General features: G+C 44.7%; 1 long non-coding RNA gene across 2 annotated transcripts in view; it reads left to right on the forward strand.

Moving 5' to 3' along the window:
• LOC140738016 (uncharacterized) overlaps positions 1–20884 on the forward strand; it is a 105764-nt gene that overhangs the window by 23224 nt on the left and 61656 nt on the right. For both annotated transcript variants that reach the window (XR_012101281.1, XR_012101282.1), the window contains exon 2: positions 8646–8725. This is a non-coding gene — a long non-coding RNA (uncharacterized lncRNA). The remainder of the gene's footprint in view (positions 1–8645; positions 8726–20884) is intronic.

Consider the following 20884-nt stretch of genomic DNA (forward strand, 5'->3'; position numbering starts at 1 on the left):
CAGAGTGCATGGCCATCTCCTGATGATAAACGGTTGTTCAATATCATGTCACGGATGATACAAGTTAACCAGCTGAGTAGTTGCTTCCTGTCAGTAAACATTGGTCCTTGTATGAATTGTACCGTTCTGTAACTATGGCAAAAACGTAACTCAATCAAGACTGATTGTAACCATGTTGAACATTACTTAAAATAAAATGAACATTTTTAAACAACATTCTAGTATTTGTTATGATAAAGTAAGGTCATCATAACTATAGCCTTTACTATCAAGATCAATCAATTATAAACAATCAGATTTCAGAACGAAGTTGGTCACAGTTTCACACTTTCATCAACTATGTCAAAACACTGTCAGAACAGTTCTGGATGCCATGTAATAGTGTGATGAATTATATTTTAGTCCTTTCTTCAAAGTAATGACAAGTGCATGTTTGAAATTTACTCTCTAATTTTTACCTGTACTACCCTGGTTAAGATTTCTACTGCTATGCTGTGAGGTATTTCATTTTAGTAGTTTTCTGTAGAAGTGTGTTCTGCTGGTAAAATGTTTTGGTTTTGGCTAAATGTCAGGGGCCATGTTGTTTAACTTAGGAATGTTGTGTCAGCCAATCAGGATGGTGGAATCAGAAGGTTCCAGAGAGAGCTGAACAGACAGAGTTATGTGACAGACAGTGGTGAAGTTCTTGGTCTTTTGGTGAAAGATGTGGTAAAGAGAAGATAGGTAGAGATGCCCATAGGGTTCAATCTGAGGTGAAGACACAATTGCAAGGAGTGCTTCGCGAGTTGAAGGAATCCAAGATGGGAAGCTCTACTGGTGATTGGTGATGACAATTCAGTGCCATGAGTAATGGTTATAGTCAGCTTTTTGAAGAAATGAGCTCCAGCGGTCATGTGCACATTTAGACTGGCCCTTTTACTTTTTTTCCTCTTTCTTTTCTTTCTCTTAATAGCTGTTTGATAAAGCTGAAGTTGACAGATATTCTTTTCTTCTAATTTATTTTTTATCGAAGTTCATCATCAAACATTTCCACAAGATGTATTTCAGGTACTATACAAATATATCATATAGTCATATTTGCCACAAATCTCCACATCATATTTATGTGAGGTATACACTTATAGAAAAGAGAGGAAAGAAAGAACAAGTGAAAGGAGAAAACTATGTACAAGTAGGGAGTAATTTTTTTTACAACATGTTCATTGATTTGTGAGAATAAAATCAGGCCTATGAGGCGTTATGTAGTTAAACCATTTTTCCCAGTATGAATCCAATTGTTCCAACTTATGATTAACAGATGCTGTTATCTTCTCCATTTTGTAAATGTCCATTGTAATTTCCATCCATGCATTTAAAGTTGGGCTTTCCTGTGATAACCATTTCCTAGTAAGAGTCTTTTTACCAGCCACCAGCAGTATATTAATTAAATATTTATCTATTTTCAACCATTCTTGAGGTATATATCCAAAATATATGGTCTTACTTTCTAAGGGTATCTCACATTTAAAGATGTCTTGTAGGGCATTGTGTATCCCACTACAACAGTCTTTGATAATGGGGCATTCCCAGAAAATATGATAATGGTTTGCATTTTGATTTCCACAATTTCTCCAGCAAACAGGGAGGTTACTATCATCATGGGATTTCTGAAAGGGTGTAATAAAATATCTTATCAAGTTTTTCCATCCGAACTCCCTCCATTTCTGTGAACTGGTGCACTTCCATTGATATCTCCATATTATTGTCCATTCTTCCTCAGATATAATTATCCCTCCTTTCTTCTCCCATTTTGTTTGAATGTATGAAGTCGAATGTGTTTTAAGATTTGACAAACCCTTATACACACTTGAAATTAATCTACTACCGTACATGCTTTTCTAAATAGCTCTATAGATATTCTTTCTTTACAGTTTTATTCTGGTGTATGATTTGTTATTTCTTGGCGACCAGTAATTCTGTATTTACACAGAATTCACTCAAATCAAGATTCCATTAATCGGAACATCCAAGGTTTCCTGTTTGGTTGAACTACAAATCACACTGACCCTGGATGTATATTGTTTATGAAAGGCGGCCTTCTCACCATTGAGTCATATGGGCTGTTAGCTGAGTTACAGTAGCAATTGAGCCAATTCACATACGAGCCCAGTGTGAGGGTTACGTATTTAAAGTGTTTTCACAAACATATGTTACAAAGCACATAAACAATAAGATAAGTAAATGTTCAGGTGCAAAGCATGTATGCTTTTCCCTAATGTAATTGTGTTCGTTCCACCTCTCCCTCTGTTTAAAGACTTTAAGTTGATAATCATATTCATTCCATCACAAAGCTTCAGTATTGTGAAAATCTACTTGAATTTATTTTACAGTGCAAATAACGAGGGTTCTTCCAACTATAGCTTCACATTCCTGGTTTAATATTGGTGCATGTACACTATACATTCAAGTCACAGAGTCATAGAATGCTATGGCACAGAATCAAGTCTTTCAACCTACCTAGTCTTTGTTGAACTATTAATCTGTCCTGTCCCATTAACCTGCACCTGAACCATAGCCCTCTATGTCTCTCCCATCCGTGTACCTACCTGAATTTCTCTTAAATGTTGAAATCAAATCCTTATCCACTATTTCCATTGCAGCTCATTCTGCCCTCTCACCATCCCCTCCCCCATGTTCCCCTTAAACATTTCACCTTTCACCCTTAACCCATGACATCTGGCTCTAGTCTCACCCAACCCCAGTGGACAAAGCTTTTATCCTATGCATATCATTCATAATTTTGTAAACCTCTATCAAGTCCTAACCTGTTCATCTTTTCCCTATAACTCAGGTACTCCAGTCCTGGCTACGTTCTTAGATAGATAGATAGATAGATAGATAGATAGATAGATAGATAGATACTTTATTCATCCCCATGGGGAAATTCAACATTTTTTCCAATCTCCCATACACTTATTGTAGCAAAACTAATTACATACAATACTTAACTCAGTAAAAATATGATATGCATCTAAAATCACCCTCTCAAAAAGCATTAATAATAGCTTTTAAAAAGTTCTTAAGTAGTTTACTTAAATACATTGAGTCCTAACCCCGGCACTTTAACATATCTTACTCCTGGCGGTTGAATTGTAAAGCCTAATGGCATTGGGAAGTATTGATCTCTTCATCCTGTCTGAGGAGCATTGCATCGATAGTAACCTGTCGCTGAAACTGCTTCTCTGTCTCTGGATGGTGCTATGTAGAGGATGTTCAGAGTTTTCCATAATTGACCGTAGCCTACTCAGCGCCCTTCGCTCAGCTACCGATGTTAAACTCTCCAGTACTTTGCCCACGACAGAGCCCGCCTTCCTTACCAGCTTATTAAGATGTGAGGCGTCCCTCTTCTTAATGCTGCCTCCCCAACATGCCACCACAAAGAAGAGGGCGCTCTCCACAACTGACCTATAGAACATCTTCAGCATCTCACTACAAACATTGAATGACGCCAACCTTCTAAGGAAGTACAGTCGACTGTGTGCCTTCCTGCACAAGGCATCTGTGTTGGCAGTCCAGTCTAGCTTCTCATCTAACTGTACTCCCAGATACTTGTAGGTCTTAACCTGCTTCACACATTCTCCATTAATGATCACTGGCTCCATATGAGGCCTAGATCTCCTAAAGTCCACCACCATCTCCTTGGTCTTGGTGATATTGAGACGCAGGTAGTTTGAGTTGCACCATATCACAAAGTCCTGTATCAGTTTCCTATACTCTTCCTCCTGTCCATTCCTGACACACCCCACTATGGCCGTGTCATCAGTGAACTTCTGCACATGGCAGGACTCCGAGTTATATTGGAAGTCTGATGTGTACAGGGTGAACAGGACCGGAGAGAGCACGGTCCCCTGCGGCGCTCCTGTGCTGCTGACCACCGTGTCAGACCTACAGTCTCCCAACCGCACATACTGAGGTCTATCTGTCAAGTAGTCCACTATCCAATCCACCATGTGAGAGTCTACTCCCATCTCCGTTAGTTTGTGCCTTAAGATCTTGGGCTGGATGGTGTTAAAGGCACTAGAGAAGTCCAGGAATGTACTTGTCTTGTAGACATTCTCTGCTTTCTTTCATCTTATTGACATCTTTCCTGTAAGTAAGCAACCAAAACTGCACACAATACTCAAAATTAGGCTTTGCCAACATCTTATAGAACTTCAACATAACATTCCAACTCCTGTACTCAATTTCTCACTTTCGCCAATCACCTTTCCAGCTCTCAGCTTCACCCCACCCCCTCTGGTCTTCTCCTATCATTTCGCATTTCCCCCTCCCCCCACTACTTTCAAATCTCTTACTATCTTTCCTTTCGGTTAGTCCTGATGAAGGGTCTCGGCCCAAAACGTCAACAGCGCTTCTCCCTATAGATGCTGCCTGGCCTGTTGTGTCCCACCAGCATTTTGTGTGTGTTGTTGTTTGAATTTCCAGCATCTGCAGATTTCCTTGTGATTGTTTGATTTATAAAGGTCAATGTGCTAAAAGCTTTCTTTATGACTCTATCTACTAATAACAACACTTTCAAGTAATCATGGATTTATATTTCCCTGTTCTACTGCACTCCTCAGTGTCCGGCTGCTCTCCTGTTAGTCCTACCCTGCAACAACTCACACTTATCAGCATTAAATTCCATCGGCCCTTTTTCAGCCTATTTTTTCATCTGGTCCAGATCCCACTGCAAACTTTGATAGTCTCTTTGCTGTCTACTATCCCCCAATCTTGGGGTCACCTGCTAATTTGCTGATCCAGTTTACCACATTATCATCCAGATCATTGATATAGGTGACAAACACCAAGGAACCCATCACTGATCACTATGGAACACATCTAGTTTTGGGCCTCCAGTCGGAGAGGCAACCATCTGCTACCATTCTCTGGCTTCTCCTGTAGAGTCAATGTCTTATCTAATTTAATAGCTCATCTTGAAATTCAAGTGACTGAACCTTCTTGACCAACCTCCCATGTGGGACCTTGTCCAAGATCTTGCTAACATCCATGTGGGAAGCATCCACTACTTGGCCTTCCTCAACTTTCTTGGTAACTTCCTTGAAAAACTCCACACACAAAGCTATGTAAACTATCGCTAATCAGTCCCTGTTAATCCAAAGACATATATCTAGTCCCTTAGAAAACCTTTCAATAACTTACCCCCGACTGAGGTCAGGCTCACTGGCCTATTCTTAGGCCCTTTTTAAAACATTAGCTATCCTTCAATCCTCCAGCACCTCACTTGTTGCTAAGGATGATTTAAGTATCTCTGTTAGAGCTCCTGCAGTTTCTGCACTTGACTCCCCCAGGGTCCGAGGGAATACCTTATCAGGCCCTTGAGATTTATCTTCCCTAATGTGCCTCAAGATGGTAAACACCTCCTTCCCTGAAATCTGTATAGAGTTCATGATCTCACTGCTGCTTTGTCTCACTTCAATAGACTCTGTGTCCGTCTCCTGAATAAATACAGATGCAAGACATCCATTTAAGATCTCCCCCATCTCTTTTGGCTCCATGCATAGTTTTCCCAAGAAGACTATGATCTGCATGATCTTCCAGAGAACCAATTTTGTCACTAGCTATCCTTTTGCTCTTAACAAATGTCTGTAGAAGCCCTTGGGATTCTCCTTCACTTTGTCTGCCAGAGCAACATCATGCCTTCTTTTAGCCCTCCTGATTTCCTTTTTAAATGTTTCCTTGTATTTCTTATACTCCTCAAGTACTTCATTTGCTCCTTCCTGCCAATAGCAGCTATGCACCTCCTACCTTTTCTTAACCAGAGCCTCAATATCTCTTGAAAACCAAGGTTCCCTAAATCTATTATCCTTTAATTTTATTCTGATAAGAACGTGCAAACTCCATACTCTCAAGATTTCACTTTTGAAGGCCTCCCACTTGCCAAGTACACCTTCTCCAGAAAACGCCCTGTCCCAGTCCACCCTTGCCGGATCCTTTCTGATACTATCGAATTTGGCCTTTCTCCGATTTATAATCTCAGCCTGAGGACCAGGCCTATCCTTCTCCATGATTATCTTGAAAATGGCATTATAATCACTAGATCTCCTGCCCTGCCTCATTCACTCATAGGTTTGCTCCTCTAAATCCCGCAGACTATTGGGTGGTCTATAATGTAATCCCATTAACATGGTTATCCCTTTCTTATTCCTCAGTTGCACCTGTAAAGCCTCACTAGATGAGCTCTGCAGTCTGTCCTGTCTGAGACTGCCATGACATTTTCTCTGACCTCTTCCCCTTTAATTCCTCCTGCTCCATCACATCTAAAACAATGGAACCATGGAACATTGAGCTGCCAGTCCTATCCCACCTACAACCAGATCTCACTCGTGGCTATAATGTCATAATTCCACGTGCTGGTCCATGCCCTGAGCTCATCCGTTTTCCCTATCATATCCCTTCCTTTGAAACATGCACAACTCAGAACATTAGCTCCACTATGCTCAATCATTTGATTCCTGACTTAACAACATCCTTCCCCTCAGTCACTCCACTCTCTGCTCCGGCACTCTGGTTTCTATTTCCCTGAAACTCTAGTTTAAACCCCTACCCCACCCCCCATGCAGCACTATCAAACCTTCCTGCAAGGATATTTGTTCCCCTCCAGTTCAGTTGAAAACTGTCATTTCTGTGCAGGTCCCTCCGTCCTTGGGAGAGAGCCCAATGATCTAAACATCTGAAGCCCTCCCTCCTGCACCATCTCCTTAGCCACATGTTAAACTGTATGATCTTCCTATTTCTGGCTTGACTAGCACGTGACATGGGTAGCAGTCCTGAGATCAGGACCCTGGAGGGCCTGTCCTTTAACTTAGCTCCTAAATCCCTGAACTCCCTTTGCAGGACCTTGTCACACCCCCACCTATATTGTTGGTACCAGTGTGGACCATGACCTCTATCTGCTCATCTTCCCACTGAAGAATGCTGTGGATTCGATCTGAGATGTCCCTGACACTGGTGCCTGAGTGGCAACATACCATTCAGGAATCTCATTCTCATCCACAGATCCTCCTGTCTGTTCCCCTAACCAATGAATCCCATATCACTACCGCTCAGCTTTTCTTACCCCCTCCTCTCTGAGGCATGGAGCCAGAATCAGTGCCAGAGGTGTGACTGTAGTGTATTTCCTCTGCTAGGCCATTCTCCACCGCCAGCCCCCCAACAGTATCCAAAGTGGTATACCTACTGTTGAGGGGAATGGCCTCAGGGGTACTCTGTACTGGTTACCAATTCCTTTTTTCCCTCCTAATGGTCAAACGGTTACCTGCTTCCTGCACCTTGGGTGTAACTAGCTCCTTGTTTGTCCTGTTGATCAACCCCTCAGCCACCTGATTGATCCGAAGTTCCAGCTCGAATTCCTGAACACAGTCTGAAAGAATCTGTGGCTGAAGGTAGTTGTAGTCGTCAGGGACACTGGAGGTCTCCCTGCCTTCCCGCACCCGGCAAGAGAAATATTCATCCTGCTGGCATCCCCACTGCTCTAACAGTGCAAAAAAAAAAGAAAGAAAAATTAAATGAAAAGAATCTGCCTCCGGTCTTCGCCTTTCTTTGCTGAAGCCTCTATGAGCCAAACCCCTGAACACTGGCCCACTCACGCAATGGCTGCTCTGCTTAAACCTAACTTCATGTTATTGGCCTTTCCCACGTGCCTAATTATACACAATCCAATGCCCCCTCGGGAACTGTGACGTGCAGAATATCCCGACTGCCCCTGCAGGCATCTTTTGAACTCTCTCTCCCGCCACACAGTCCAATGTCTCCCTGGGAGCTGTGACATGCAGAATGTCCCAACTAATCCAGCTCATTTCTTTTGAACTCTCCCTCCTGCTACGTGACCCAACATCTTGCTAGGAGCTGTGGTGTGCAGAATGCTCCAAGTGACCCCACTCACATCTTTTGAGTTCTCTCTCTGCCCCGCTATGCAATCCAATGTATTCTTAGGAACTGTGGCGCACATATCTAATGGCGGTTTTCAATTCGCCTTCTCCTTTTAAGATTGAGAGATTAGCTCCTGCTCCGCTGGGATGGCATCTGAACTGAATTCTGGGATAAGAGCCTGAGCCCGGAAATTGCACTGATCCTCCACTTCATGTCAGTACGTGCCTGAAATGAGAGCCAAGACAACTTATTGCAACTTCATGACCCCACTGCTGAGTCAGAATCAGAATCACGCTTATTACCACAGACATTAGTCATGAAATTGGTTGTTTTTGTGGCAGCACTATTGTACAAGGCGTAAAATACTACTAGAAGTCTCAATAAAAATAAATAGCAGAATAGTGAGTAGGGTTCATAGGCCGTTCAGAAATCTGATGGCAGATGTGAAGAAGCTGTTCCTGAAACATTGAGGCTCTGGTCCCTCTTCCCTGACGGTAGTAGTGAGAAGAGGCATGTCCTGGGAAGTGGGGGTCCTTAAAGTTGGCTGCTGCCCATTTGAGGCAAGGCTCTCTGAAAAGTTTATTCACCAGGAGCCATATCTGAAATTCAGGAAATGAAGGCACAAGTGCCAGAAACATTCAGCAGATCAGTGAAGAGAGAAGCAAAGTCAATATTTCATATCAGTGACCCTGATGTTCACTAGCAGGACACTTACATTCATTTATTGTATGCAGCATTGCTTTCCACTGACGTATCCTGCTGGGCTCAACCTACAAAATCCCCTTCTGGAAAATTGAAGACAGGTGGGGTTCAGGTGAGCAGTCTTGTTTCTTGTAGCTTGTAAGAAAAATTAACCCCCCTTTGCCAAAATCCTCATGCTCCTTGATTCTATTTCCCTCTTGACAGATATAATTGAAGTGGTGAGTGTTTATGGTGTTTATTGTTCTTGATTCGGAAAAGAAGCATCTGCTGATATTTGCATCATTTTCTGAAATGTTTGGAAACTTCTTTAGTTGTCTAAGATATGCTGCAGATGGCAAGCAACCTTTGTCAGGCACACACTCAAAATTTCACTTCACCAGAAAAAAAAAGATGAATAATATCTGTCATAAGTGCAATGAAATGCCACAACACTCTGAGGTTACCTTAATATAAGTAGCTGAACAGTCCATGGAAAGTCATGTTTATGACTCATTAGCCTACAAATGTAGTCACTGAATTATACAAAGAAAAACAAAGACAACTGTTGTGTATTTAATATTTCAGTAATATTTGAGCAATCTTGTATATATATTTTCTGATTAAGTATTCTAGTTTGTTTAAAAATTCATTACAGTTTATATGTAAAAATACATGAATAACATATGTCATCATGCTCCCATGTGATACATGCTCACTTTGCTTAAACACAAAATTAGACCAGCATTCCCAATTCCAGTGTCTTCCTTTGAATTAGTTTAATGTTTTGAAGTTACAAAACATAACAATGGTGAAGAGCTGTTTTTAAGACAATCTCCAGACAGCTACTGACCTATTGAAGCGCAGCGAGACTTTCAAACTAAAAAAAATACTGTGAGGAATGGCGAGTAAAATACGCATCCCTGTACGTGCAGACTTCCGAGTTTAAAAGGAAAGTGGCAGAGCACATGTTCTTGGAAGAGAAAACATAATTGAGTTTTATAAAACAAAGTCAGAAAACGGAACATCACAGCTTCATAACGAGTATCTGGTGATAATAATTAAAAAAGCAGAAATGACTGACTACCTCAGAAAGATAGACACGTTTGATTACACAATGGGTAACTGGATTTTATATGCTCAGCTAATTAACAATATTTTGAAGCAAATGCAAAGGCCGATGAGAAACAAGTACACATTTTGCAAAGTGCTTTGGGTTTAAAGGCATACAGTTTGCTTCAAAATTTAACTGCTTAAACCAAACCTTCTAAAGTGAAGTTTGCTGATATTGTGAAAGTAATGCAGAAACACTACAGTCAAAGTCTTGTAGATTGCAGACTGCTTTAGCTTTTGTAAGCGGATTCAAAAAGAACAGGAGTCATTTCAGCGTATGGCATGTGGCTGAATTGCAGAGATTGTCAGTTTGCTAATTGTCTTAATGAAGTTTAATAATGCTTAATGGTCTTAAAGATCATTTGTAATCTTACAAAAAATATTCATGAAGGCCTCCTTCCTGAAGCACAAGTTACAATTTAAAGAGCAGTTGAAATCACTGTTTCAATAGAAACTGCAGACAAACACAATTGAGTTGCAGTTAGGAATGAACGTGTGTGTGAACAAAATTGCAGCATCTAAACAAAGATCAGATTGGCTGACCAAATTGTGTTACTGTTGTGGCAGGTGCTGACATACACCAAACAAATATAGGTTTAAAGGTGAAACATGCAGAGAATGCAACAAAGTAGGACACATACAAGGAGCATGTTGGGCAGACAAAAATAAATGGACTGCACAGGGAAGAGTAAAAGCTAAAATCTCATGTTGCAGTTTCAAACAGAGCACTAATCTATGTGCTAATGATGAAATATCTGATAATGATGAAAGTGATACATGACTGCGTAGCCTTAAGATTTACAGTGTGACAAGTAACAACAGACAAGGAACATGGATTACACCAGAAGTGAATAGCAAATAATTAAAATAGAATTGGACCCTGGTTCAGCTGCTTCAGTCATTCCACAAAATGAGTTTGAATGTCATTTAAAAGATACTGAACTGAAGCCTGCAGACATTCAACTAAGAACTTATACTGGAGGAAAGATAACTCCTGTGGCAATGACATCTGTAACAGTGAAATAAAACAACCAACAAGCCACATTGAGCTTGTGTGTGTTAAAAACAGGAAGACCAACATGGTGGGGACATGATTGGCTGACACTTGATTGGAGATTCATCCACCATTTCACTTGCAAGAGAGTCAACTGAAACCAAACTAAGAAAAGTACACAACTATCTCCATGCAGTACTCCATGAACCAGAGGATGAACAGATGTCGGTGCAACTTCTGTGCCTCTGGTTGGAAAGCATATTGGACCAAGGAAGGAACATGTTGCTTGAAGGAATTGTGAAAAAGATGAAAACAGTGATCTGACTACAATAGTTTTTGTAGGCAAGATATCTATGAAAGCTTCGGATATGTCAATCAGGCAGTTACTTGAGAAGTGTGCCCTGGTTTTAAGCTGGAAGAGGATTAAAGGAGCTTCAGGAGAGTTGAAGCATTCCGCTTTTGTGAGTATAAAGAACTAGAATTGGCTTTGTGTTCATTAAGGTTATTGCATGGACTTCAAGTGGGAGACAAAAAGCTATTGTAAAGTAGATGCAAAGACCAAAGCCCAGCTGGATGAACGGAAGGACAAAAAGAAAGGAGGAAAATGAGATACGAAAACAGAGGATCATCAGGTGATGAGGAAACCAAGAGGAGAGATCAGATCGTAAAGGGATTAATAAGAGAATGCTCCAGTGAACTAAATGCACCTTCCCAAGATCAAGCTGTACAGGCTAGAAGAGGGAAAAGGATGGAGAAGAAAGATGTCCAGAGCTGCCCGAACCACGTACCACATCCTACAGTCTCAGAGTCAACTCCTCTGTCAACCACGGAGGAGGCCCTAGAACCTGAGGTTGTTTTGCAGCCACAAGACTCACCTACCAAGCAGAGTGACCCCCCTTGTCAGGAAAGATGTCATTCCACGAGAGTAAGAAATCCTCCACAGCAATTCAATCTTTAGTCCAAAATGGGACAATTTAAAATTTAACATGCTGTAGATGTCTGTATATAGTAGTTGTTGTATGTAATATACTGTACATGTCGTTGAGATGCATTCTCTGTTGAGTTCTATAGCTAAGCAGGGAGGAATGTTGTGTATTTAATGGTTGAGTATCTCGTGTCATTTTATATATATATATGGGATATGTGTAAAAATACATGAATTGTAAATGTCATCACGCTACAACATGATACATGTGTGCCTCACCTCAAACACAAAGTTAGACCCACGTTTTGCACTCTCCTATGTCCCTTTGAATTAGTTTAATGTTTTAAAGTTACAAAGCAGAACAGCGACCATTTCTTTATTTGAATTATATCACTCCAGAAACCCCTTTGGGTTCTTCAAGCTGATAATGATATATTGCCACTCCAGTCACCAATGGGATGACATCTCTTAGTGATAACTCGATGGAAAATTACTCTGGAGGTAAGGCTACATTTATTTTATTTTATTTGGAGATACGGCACAGTTACTGGTCCTTCTATCCACAGAGCCACGCTGCCCAATGACACCCACGTGACTAATTCACCTACTAACCTGTACGCCTTTGGGATGTACAGGTTAGTAGGTGAATTAGTGGGATGTGGGAGGTAACCAGAGCACTGGGAGAAACTCATGTGGTCATGGGGAGAAGGTAAAACTCCTAACAGACAGCGGAGGAACTGAACCTGGGTCACCCGCACCGTGATAGTGTTATACTAACCACTACACTACCATGGTCTGAGGAGAAACCTACCCTTGGCCACACACATATAAGAATCATAATCCTATTCAACATTAGAAACAAAGTCTACCTGACAACCAGCTCCTTTCACCCATAACTCCTCATTCCTTGAATCGCCCCCTGGTTCCAGAACACTGTACTGTACTTCCTTTGTAACTGCCGGTCTTCCATGCAACCCTGCCCAGGCTTGCGCCCTGGAAACTTTCCAAGGCGCAAATCCATCGTCTATCAAGACCAACGGAGGCCTACACACACTTCCTTTGCATGATCCACAATGCTCAGAGCAAAGTGGACAAAAGTCACTCAACAGCCTGGAGACCTGACTACCGCTGATCTTTGCACCAGTATCCCCACAATCAAAGTGTCCCATTGGCGCTTCTTAAAGGATCTGAAAAACTTCTGGGACAAATCTTAGACTCTGCCAATTAAGTAGCATGAAAGTTCATTATGACATAGTTTATAATTTGTTGGATGTACTTTATGTACCTTGCAATGGTATCAACTTCCAGTTGTAAATCTTTTCATAGATACACCTATTAGATTTGAGCACTGTAGAAATTTAAACTTTTTGATAGCCATCAAGAACTATCTCCTACCGTTGAGCTCTCAGTCTTCAGAGCTTTATTTTACTTTCAGAAAAATAGAATTGGCCCCTATTCAGATGGAAGTAAGGCCATGGAGCTAGAATGTCCTTCATGAATTTTGTTGGCACAGATGCGGAATTCCAGATGGGTATGAATCCAAATGTAATGTCCTTTACAGCTCACTGACACTCTAGAATAGAACTTAACTCAGCCCAGATTTCCATTAGGAACTGGTTCTGGTATGATTTCCTGGCCTACAGAGGCAGCAGAAAGTCAAGGTGATTAAGTATTTCCAGTCCATATCCAGCTATAATGGATTTGAGGAAAGTACAGAGCAGCTGCTGACATGTTACTGAGTTCCTTCCCGGCCTACTAGGGAAGTGCTTGGAAACAACATTTGAGAAGGTCCTGTAAGAGCATGCCTTTGCTGGTGTGCACAAGGAACAATCCTGCTCATTTCATTCCCATTTGTTGTTCAGTCATTAAGTTGTGTCTGACTCTTTGTGACCTCATGGACCATCGAGTCCATAGGATTTTTGTGGCAGGATATGGAAGTAGATTGTCAGGACTTTCTTCTGCCCAGATACTTGATGCACCATCAATAACTCTCTCTGAGACATGAGGCGAGATATCGGCTTTTATTGACTGGAAGAAAGAACAAGCAGTAGTTGACCACCATACTACATCCTGGAGACTGAGGGCCGGGCTCAGGCCTCAATCGCCTTTATACAGGGGTCCGTGGGAGGGGCCACAGGAGCAGTCAGCAGGGGGCGTGTCCAGACAGGTATATGTAGTTCACCACAATACTGCTGCTGTCCATGTTGGGACCCAGCTGGATTTGAATTCAGGACCATCTGCCTTGAAGTCCAGTTCTGATGCCACTACACCACCAGCAGGCCCTTCATTCCCACAGGGTTTTAATTTATCAGCAATCACTTTGTATCTTGAGTTGGACAGGAGTTCTGCACTCCCCTCGTTCATGCCAGAACCCCTAGACTCAAAAACTGTTACTTCCTCTCAGCTATCAGGCTGAACAACATCTCCACCCGTTAACTGACCCTGCCGCCACGACATAGATATTACCTAGCATCATTTTATGTACATACAGTTAGTATTTGTATTGTGGCACTTTGTAGTGGGTGGGCTGGGGTGTGTGGTCGACAGCCCGCCCCTGCATTTCTAATGAACAACACTGTTCATTGTTCTTGTGTTAAAATGTTTTTGTGGAATTATGGGGGGAAGTTCCAGTTCATTTATTATTACATCTTAGGTTGGGTTATACGGTTATTTGCTTGTGTATTTGTGGGTCACCCTAACTGTAACCGGGGTGTGGGATGATCACCTCCCCCGTCTGTATGAGATTGGTTGGGTTCACTCTCCGGGTCATGGTGCCCAGTCTGTTTTGTGTTTATCACAATAAAATGGTTATTGAGGTAACGAGTTTCCTTGTCTGTCATTATGGACCAAATATTCACCACAGTACATAACAGTTACTGTACATTGTGTTTTATAGAATTGCTTTTCTATTTATGTTTATTGTATTTTTATATTATGTTCTTTATGCTTATTGTGGTTTTTTGCTGCATTGGATCTGGAATCTACAGTAACAATCATTAGGTTCTCCTTTACACTTGTGTTCTGAAGAATGACAATAAGCAATCTTGAATCCTGTACTTTGAGTCTTGAAATGCTGTTGTCACTTTGTCAGATAAAGCAGAAATGATGATACTTTAGGATCTCAAAGAGTGAAGGGCAGCCAGACTCCTGACCACTGTGGTTACCGCAAATGCCTGCAATATAGGAATATAGTAAGGGTTAGAACCAGAAATCAGCTTGTGCCCAATACCCAACAATTCCTGCCCCATCCCACCAGCATCACTGAGAAGGGACAGATACATTTAATTCCTCCACATCTGGAGTATTAATATGATATTTTGGCTAACTCAGAAGAGTGGGAAAATAATTACATTAAGTAGCGACTAAATACTTTCTTGCTTTCTATTGCAATCCATCAGTCTGAATGAAGAACCAAAAGGGAAGCAAAAGACTGAATACACATTGCTTTCATTTCATAAGCTAATGAAGAATAGATGGACAGACTGAATATCACTCTAACGTTGTGCACTGAGAGATCCAAGGATGGAAGGAAGGGCATAATCTGTCAAGGTGTGTGTGTGTGTGTGTGTGTGTGTGTGTGTGTGTGTGTGTGTGTGTGTGTGTGTGTGTGTGTGTGTGTGTGTGTGTGTGTGTGTGTGTGTGTGTGTGTGTGTGTGTGTGTGTGTGTGTGTGTGTGTGTGTGTGTGTGTGTGTGTGTGTGTGTGTGTGTGTGAAACCTTGCCCTTTCTTTAGCATTTTTGTTTGTTTTTACAAGGCCAAGTTGCTAGCTCGATGCTCAACCCAGCACAGATGAAAAGTGTGCAAGGGGGCAGCTGGATTCGAACCCGGGACCACTCACCTTGATGCCACTGCACCACAGGGTGGCTAACATACTATGTGGCAAGCTTATAAACATGGGCAGTGCCTCCATAGAAACACACATAAATTGCTGGGGAAGCTTAGTAAATCAGGCAGTATCTATAGAGAGGAATAAACTGTCGACATTTCAGGCCGTGACCATTCATAAAGCTGCATTCTTTCATCCTGATGAAGAGTCTCTTCCCGAAACATCAACTGTTTGTTCCTCTCCACAGGTGACCTGCTGAGTTCCTCCAGCAGTCTGTGTGTGTTGCTCCAGATTTCCAGTATTTGCAGAATCTCTTGTGTTTATGATTTAGTGCCTCCATAATATTCTGATTCCCAACAACTGCTTATAATACATTGTTAGTGGCATGTGGCTTCATAAAATGTATCCTTAGATTCGATTTGAAGGAACTTAAAATTTTATCGCAAATTTGCATAAATGGTGGATAATGTTTTCAATTTCTTTACAGATAAGTATTCCTGAATTCCAGGTGGTTTAAACGCTTTTTTGGCAATCTGTAATAAATGATGGTGTCAGGATATGAAGAAGGAGTCGTTAATATTCTTTAATAATTGGCATTGCATCAAGATCATGTAACAATGAGGAAACATGAATTTCCTTTGGAAGTTTTACAGAGACTCCAGTCCCAGTTCAGCTCATTTGACAGGAAGGAGAACCAGACCACAGAGCCAATGCTGTGAACTGGCAATATTTTAAATTATCTAGTTGTTAGGATAAAGCCAAAGAAAATCTGGTTAACTTTGAATTAGGCCAGTCGACTTTTTATCATATTCCTCTTTTCTTTTATACCAACTCTAAACGTAATCCAAATTCAGTAGGAAAAGAGCTCTCCAAGTAGCAATTACCAAATTACCAAGTTAGTGATCAAAACTTTTTATACCTGCATGTAGGACGAATTGAAACCCAGAAAGAGGTGGATGCCTGGAATGTGCTGCTGGGGGTAATAGGGGAGGCAAATGCAATGGAGGTGTTTCTGAGGCTGTTAGATAGGCTTATAAATGTGGAGAGTATGGAGGAATATGGGAATTGTATAGGCAGAAGGAATTCATTTATTTAGGCAATTAATTAATTCAATGCAACAGCCTGGGTCCAGAGGACTGCTGAATGCAGTATCATTCTGTGTTCTAAGATCCTGCATTAGGAGCAGAGACTCTCAAAAATGTAACACATTTATTTCAATCTCCCATTAGAGTGTAATGTCAGAAAATCTAATACTAGAAATTATAGCTTGATCACAAGACATTATTAGTTTATACTGCACCGTTGTTTATGCAGTGATGTGTCCTGCATGCAATCAATTTCTACCACTCGTTATTGACCAGAATGTAAGCATAAAGGCATGAAGCCTGCGTGCGTCCAAAAGCATCTATCCTGTAGCGGGCTCACAAAGACATTGAGCAATGCATGACTTTGATTTAGGCTGTGCATCTATGAAGGTTTAATATATAGGCTGTGCTGGTGCAATTTCAGCAATATGGTAGATTGCCTAAATAATGCTCCAAAATCTGAGGTGATGCTTTTATATGTATTGTGGCGGTGTGCTACACGCAGCGCTGAAATAATGACACAGGGTCGGTGAGCTGCAGTTGCAAAAGAGGTTTATTCAAACCGCGGCCTTGCTTTAAAGCCTTCCTGTTCCCGCCCTCCCCGGGCGGGAATGCTGTAGGGGGCGCGTATTCACAGTCCCGTCCCGCGCGCGGGCTTTTCCCCTTGCTGGTGAAGCAGGCTTGGTGCCCTCTTTGGGACCGGCCTCAATGCCGACGCGCGCCGCTTTGTGAGCCGGTTCGAGTACGCTGGGAAGTGGGTCGCCACATAACCCCCCCCCCAGAACTGGCGATACACCCCCCAATGTCCACAGTCTGGGCCGGACCCTGTTTGGGAGGTCTGCCTCTGCGCCGTGGTTCCGGAATCTCGACCGGCTGCGCCACGTCCACATGGGCCGGTTTGAGTCGGTCCACCGTGAAAACCTCCTCTTTCCCCCCAACGTCCAGCACGAATGTAGACCTGTTGTTTCTGATTACCGTAATCGGCCCCTCGTAGGGCCGCTGTAGCAGTGCCCGGTGTCCGCCCCGTCGTACAAAAACAAACTTACAGTTTTGCAGGTCTTTGGGTACACAGGTCGCGTTCTGACCGTGCTGTGAAGTGGGTATGGGGGCCAGGTTACCGAGCCTCTCGCGTAGTCTGTCCAGGACTGCTGCGGGTTCTACCTCGTGCCCCCCTGGGGCTGGTATGAACTCCCCAGGGACAACCAGGGGTGCGCCGTACACCAACTCGGCCGACGAGGCATGCAGATCCTCTTTGGGCGCTGTGTGGATTCCTAGCAGGACCCAGGGAAGCTCGTCCACCCAGTTAGGCCCTTTGAGGCGGGCCATGAGAGCCAACTTCAGGTGACGGTGGAAACGCTCCACTAGTCTGTTCAACTGTGGGTGGTAGGCAGCTGTGTCCCCAGAAGGCTGGCCATAGCTGACCACAGGCTGGAGGTGAACTGGGCGCCTCTGTCGGAGGTAATGTGGGCCGGTACACCAAAGCGAGATACCCAGGTGGCAATCAGTGCCCGGGCGCAAGATTCGGAGGTGGTGTCGGTGAGCGGGACTGCCTCTGGCCATCTTGTGAACCGGTCCACGATAGTGAGGAGGTGCCGCGCTCCGTGCGACACTGGCAGGGGGCCCACGATATCCACATGAATGTGGTCGAAACGCCGGTGGGTGGGGTGGAACTGCTGCGGCAGAGCTTTGGTGTGCTGCTGCACCTTGGCTGTTTGGCACTGCATGCACGTTTTGGCCCATTCACTGACCTGCTTGCGGAGTCCGAGCCAAACGAACCTGTTGGCTACCATCCAGACGGTTGTCCTGATGGAGGGGTGCGCTAAGTTGTGAATGGAGTTGAAAACGCGCCGCCGCTAGGCTGCCGGGATGACGGGGCGCGGTTGGCCGGTGGTGACGTCACAGAGTAGGGTCCTCTCACCTGGGCCTACGGGGAGGTCCTGGAGCTGCAAACCGGAGACTGCAGTTCTGAAACTAGGGATCTCCTCGTCTGTCTGCTGCGCCTCTGCCAGCGCTTCATAGTCTACTCCCTGGGACAGGGCTTGGATGTTAGGGCGGGAGAGGGTGTCCGCCACGACGTTGTCCTTTCCCGAGACATGCCGGACATCCGTCGTGTATTCGGAGATGTAGGACAGATATTGCTGCTGGCGGGATGACCAGGGGTCGGATGCTTTCATGAACGCAAAGGTAAGTGGTTTGTGGTCCGTGAACGTGGTGAAGGGTGTACCTTCTAAGAAGTACCTGAAATGCCGGATTGCCAGGTATAGCGCCAACAGTTCCCGGTCGAAAGCACTGTATTTGAGCTCGGGTGGTCGCAGGTGTTTGCTGAAAAACACCAGGTGTAGCCAGCGACCCTCGATGAGTTGTTCCAGCACCCCACCGACTGCCGTGTTGGATGCGTCCACTGTGAGGGCGGTAGGGACGTCCGTTCTGGGGTGCACTAGCTTCGCGGCGTTTGCCAAGGCTTCTTTGGTTTTAACGAAAGCGGCGGCGGACTCCTCGTCCCAGGTAACGTCCTTGCCCGGATCCGACATCAGGGCGAACAGGGGGCACATGATTCAGGCTGTTGAAGGGAGGAAACGGTGGTAGAAATTCACCATACCCACAAATTCCTGAAGGCCTTTGATTGTGTTGGGTCGGGGGAAATGGCGGACCACATCTACTTTGGCGGGCAGAGGGGTTGCCCCGTCTTTAGTAATCCTGTGGCCCAGGAAGTCGATGGTGTTGAGCCCGAACTGGCATTTGGCCGGGTTGATTGTTAGACCGTATTCACTCAGTCGGGCGTAGAGTTGACGGAGGTGGGACAGATGCTCCTGACGACTACTGCTGGCTATGAGGATGTCGTCCAAATAGATGAAAGCGAAGTCCAGGTCGCGTCCCACCGCGTCCATTAACCGCTGGAACGTCTGTGCGGCATTCTTCAGGCCGAACAGCATGCGGAGGAACTCGTAAAGGTCGAACGGGGTGATGAGTGCCGTTTTAGGGACGTCATCCGGATGCATCGGGATTTGATGGTATCCCCGGACGAGGTCTACCTTGGAGAAGATCCGTGCGCCGTGCAGGTTTGCGGCAAAGTCCTGAATGTGCGGCACAGGGTAGCGGTCCGGTGTGGTAGCCTCGTTCAGCCTGCGTTAGTCGCTGCATGGTCTCCAGCCCCCTGTTGCCTTGGGCACCATGTGCAGGGGGGAGGCCCATGGGCTGCCGGACCGCCGTATGATCCCCAATTCCTCCATCCTCTTGAACTCCTCCTTCGCCATTCGGAGCTTGTCCGGGAGAAGCCTTTGAGCACGGGCGTGGAGGGCTGGTCCTTGTGTCGGGATGTGGTGCTGTACGCCATGTCTGGGCATGACTGCCGTGAACTGCGGTGCCAGAACCGATGGGAAATCCGCCAGGACTCTGGTGAAGTCGTTGTCGGACAGCGTGATGGAGTCTAGGTGTGGGGCCGGCAACTGGGCTTCACCCAGGGAGAACGTTTGAAAGGTCTCGGCGTGGACCAGTCTCTTCCTGGGCAGGTTAACCAGTAGGCTGTGAGCTCGCAAAAAATCCCCACCCAGAAGCGGTTGGGCTATGGCGGCCAGTTTGAAGTCCCACGTTAACCGGCTGGAGCCGAACTGTAGCCGCACTGTACGGATGCCGTAGGTCCTTACTGTGTTGCCGTTCGCGGCCCTCAGGGTGGGACCCGGTTCTCTGTTGTGGGTGTCATAACTTGTCGGAGGTAAGACGCTGATCTCAGCTACGGTGTCGACCAAAAAGCAGCGTCCCGACTGCTTGTCCCAGACATACAGGAGGCTATCCTGATGGCCAGCCGCTGTAGCCATCAGCATTTCCTGGGAACTTGCAGGGCGGGCTACAGCGGCGGGCTTCTGTGCCCCACCGCTGGTGGTAGAAGCATCATTGTTCATTGGTCTCCTCACCCCGGCCTCTGGGGTTAGCGGGCTCTGCGGCCGGGCCTGGTCTAGTTTGCTGCTGGGAGCGTGGCCTGGTGATCTGTGTGACGGACACCCCACTCTCCTTCTTGGCTTTCCACAGCATGTCTGCCTGGGCCGCCAACTTCCGGGGGTCACTGAAATCCGCGTCGGACAGCAGCAGGCATATGTCCTCGGGCAGCTGCTCCAGGAACGCCTGCTCAAACATGAGGCAGGGCTTGTGTCCTCCAGCCAGGGACAGCATCTCGTTCATCAATGCCGATGGCGGCCTGTCTCCCAAACCATCCAGGTGCAGCAAGCGGGCAGCCCGCTCGTGCTGTGAGAGTCCGAAAGTCCTTATGAGCAGGGCTTTGAATTCCATGTACTTGCCGTCCGCTGGGGGAGACTGTATGAATTCCTCAACCTGGGCGGCTGTCTCCTGGTCGAGGG

Source organism: Hemitrygon akajei, chromosome 13 (assembly GCF_048418815.1).
Source record: "Hemitrygon akajei chromosome 13, sHemAka1.3, whole genome shotgun sequence".
Taxonomy (NCBI): Eukaryota; Metazoa; Chordata; class Chondrichthyes; order Myliobatiformes; family Dasyatidae; genus Hemitrygon; species Hemitrygon akajei.